The following is a 3,932-nucleotide window of genomic DNA, read 5'->3' as shown; positions in this document are numbered from 1 at the left end:
TTGGCTTTGCTTTTTTTTTAATGTCTCAAGCGGAAAGAGCTGTCAGTAACTGAGGCTGTTGTTTCAAAAAATCCTGTTCCCTTACTGATGCACAATACTCCCACTTTCTCGTCACTGCTGAGATTAGCTTTCTCAATACTGTTATTGTGATTCAAATTTAAATTTTGCCAAAGATTGTACTGGAATTTGAGTCCAGGTTATTGGACTGGGGCTTCAGAGTGAGCTGGTGAAATTACGTTTCGATGAATAAATCTGGAATTGAAAGCTGGTCTCAGTGAGGCATCCTCATTGATTTTTGGTAAACCCCCTCTGGTTCACCACTGCCCTTTTTGGAAAGGAAATCTCTCCCCTTGACTCAGTCTGAGTGAGATGTGACTCCAGACCCACAGCACTGTGGTTGACTCTTAACTGGCCCAGTATGGGCACGTGGTTCGAGGGCTCTTAACAATCTGTACTAAATGTTGCTCTTAACAGGATGCACAATGAATAAATGATCAGTTAGGAGTCTTTATGGCGCCCTCCTGGTCATTCCATACTGAGGCACGTGTCGGGCTAACTCTTTGCTTCAGTGCTAATTAAATGGAGCTGGAGGGAGGAAGCTGAATAGAAAATTCTTCTTTCATCTGTTGTTAGATCCTTCTTGCTGTTTCCTTTCTGTTTTGAAGGTGTGCAGCAACCTTTATCCGTAAGCTGTTTAAACACAAGCTGTGAGCCAAATGTAGAGTGCTCTGTTTCTGATGTAATTGCATGTGAGGGAGCCCTGGTTACAGATTCCCTGTGGACTTGCTGCAATGCGATGCATTGTTTTATAAATTCCAGCGATGGGGGATTACACAATGGGGGAGGCATAACGTTCAGAACCTTTTTTTTTCTTGACATGCAAGTTGGGCTTTACCTCGGTACCAGCTTTCTAAAATGGTGTTGTGCAAGTAGTTAGAAAAGTTGCAAAAGATGTCTTGTCTATTTAAGCAGGATAATGGAACTGAATGTGAATGATGACAATTACGAGTGTGGAAAATGGATAGTGGTAGATAGTAAAGACGTGGCTCGATACAAGAAATTTGAAGAGCTTCTTAAATCTATAAGAGATCCCTACCCAGTGTTGTTTGGTGAGTGGAATTGGAACCCAAAAGTGCAGCAGGTCAGGCCGCATCTGAGGAGCAGGAGAGTTGATGCTTCTGACACCGCTGTTAGTGCAAATTAGAGGCCTCCTAATATCTGACATGGCTCAGTGTCAAGTTTGGCTTTGTAGCCCTCCTGTTCAAGTCTTTATTATGTTTCGCTGCATTTAAAGGCAGTAGATAAATGTGTGGTCTACAATGCCAAGTCCTTGGTGAGAAGGAAATCTGAGGTATCTTCCGCCCTCCAGATACCTCAGGTTCATTCCAGCCAATGCAGTAGTTCTGAAGGGCAATCAAGTTTGTATGAGAGGAAACCGTATCCAAGCTTTAGAAAAGGCACACCTTCCACAGGGTTTTTAAAATCCTGAAACAGTTTGAGAGACGGGGAAGGGATGAATGTCCATAAATAGAAGGCAGCCATAAATTAAATCTGAGGCACTTTGTTACCGAGGGCGTGCTTGGGATGTCACAGGGTGACAGATCATCAACATAGGTGTGTTTAATGAAAGCTAGCTAGATGCTGAAGGGAGAAGGGATAGGAGGATGTTTCCATTGTATCGCTGGAGATGGGGAGGCTGCTTAGCATTGAGATAAGGAGAAATGTCTTTGCTTAATGGTGAACCTTAAGGAATTTCCAACGACAGAAGGCTGTGGAGGCCTGTATTTAAGAAAGAAAACAGATCCAAAGTTTGTGAGAAGATTTGTAACTCGGCTGCTCGTTGTTGTGGTTCTGTTCGCTGAGTTGGGAATTTGTGTTGCAGACGTCTCGTCCCCTGTCTAGGTGACATCCTCAGTGCTTGGGAGCCTCCTGTGAAGCGCTTCTGTGATGTTTCCTCCGGCATTTATAGTGGTTTGTCTCTGCCGCTTCCAGTTGTCAGTTCCAGCTGTCCTCTGCAGCCACAGATTCTATCAACAAACACATCGACCTGGACCCAATATACCGGCCACTGAAGCGGACAGCTGGAACTGACAACCGGAAGCGGCAGACAGGCTACTATAAATGCCGGAGGAAACCTCACAGAAGCGCTTCACAGGAGGCTCCCAAGCACCGAGGATGTCACCCAGACAGGGGACGAGACGTTTGCAACACAAATTTCCAGCGTGGCGAACAAAACCACAACCAAAAAAAAACACATATCTCGTCTCTCGAGGTATTTTAAGGTAGGGGAGAGAAGGTAAAAGATCAGTCATGATCACAATGAATGGTGGAATAAGTGCAATGGGCTGAATGGTCTACTCGAGCTTCTATTTTGTGTCTTTATCAAGAAAAACAGCTGGACCCTTTGTATGGGGAACAACACTGGCATAAACTGGCCAAATAGTCTGCACCTGTGCTGCAGTTTATTTTGGACCCATCCTCAATTGGATGACAACATTAAAAAATTATTAGCCTAGAGCCCATGTGGCTTAAAGTTAGAATTATTGGAGACCCCAACACCCACCTATGCAGACACCTTCCCTGCCCATGAACCTGATTCTGATTTCCTGTCACTCAGCAGATCATTAATCTGCCATCATGTTTCACAGGCTGGGTCATGGGAATTTTTGTAAAAAAAAAACTTTCCTAGGTTGTGGATGTCATTTGCACAACCAATAATTTGTTGCTTGTCCTTAATTGCCCTTCATCTAAGTGGTTAGCTCGACCATATGAAGGCAGTTTCACGTAAACCTCATGGTAGTGAGGCTGGAATAGGCAAGAATGGGTCAGCACAGCAACTTTCCATCAGTGAATCAGGCGTTTCTCCAATGGCTATTCTAACTTTTATTCAATCCTGTAAGGTGCTGGCAAAGCTGAAAGGCCTAAAGGTGGATAAATCAGTTGGACCAAACTGCAGGATTCTGAAGGTGGTAGCTAAGGAGATTGTGGAGGTCTTGGTGGTGATCTTTCAGGAATCACTGAAATCAGGAAAGGTACCAGAGGACGAGCAAATGACTAACGTAACAGAGGCAGAAGATCAGAAATTATCAACCAGTTACCCTGTGAGTAAGATTTTAGAGTCCCTTAAGGGTAAGATTGCTATGTGTATGGTAAAATAGGGCGGAGTCAGCATTAAGCTGCTGACTGAGAACCCATAGTGGTGGGGTAAGGTACTGGCACAGATGATGGATTAGCTGAATGGCAGAAGGCAGAGAATGGGCATAAAGGCATCTTGTTCAGAACTCGTGGAGGGTTGGGACCACAACTATTCATGTTCTATGTTAATGGTGCACATGAAAGAATGGAGAGCATTGTTGCGAGGCTTGTGGAAGGCCAGGTAGTGTTGAGGAAGCAGAGAGGCTGCAGAAGGACTTGGACAGGTAAGAAGAGTGGGCAGAAAAAGTGGCAGATGGAGGGCAATGTGGGAAAGTATGAGATTATGCAGTTTGGAAGGAAGAAGAGACATTGCCTAATTTCTCAATGGGGAAAGGCTCCAGAAATGTGAAGCACAAAGGGACTTGGGAGTGCGAGTTCCAGATTTCCTTCTAGTTACATATCTGTTCAGTTGATAGTTTAGAAGTGCAGAATTAACATTTGTTTTCAAGACAGTGAGAAAACAAAAGCAGGAGTGCAGGACTGTATAAGGCTTTGGTCAGACCGCATTTGGAACATTGTGAGTGGTTTTAGGCCTTGTATCGCAGGAAGGAGGTGCTGGCCTTAGGGCCCAGAGATGGTTAACAAGAGTGATCCTGGAAGCGATGGCCGTGTTCTATGAGGACTTTGGGTCTGTACTCAATGGAGTTTAGAAGCATGTCGGAGGAGCTGATGGAAATATACAGAATAGTGAGAGGCCTGAATGAAGTGGACAAGGAGACGATGTTTCCATTAGTAGC

Source organism: Chiloscyllium punctatum, chromosome 35 (genome assembly GCF_047496795.1).
Source record: "Chiloscyllium punctatum isolate Juve2018m chromosome 35, sChiPun1.3, whole genome shotgun sequence".
NCBI lineage: Eukaryota > Metazoa > Chordata > Chondrichthyes > Orectolobiformes > Hemiscylliidae > Chiloscyllium > Chiloscyllium punctatum.
This window is presented reverse-complemented; position numbering follows the sequence as displayed.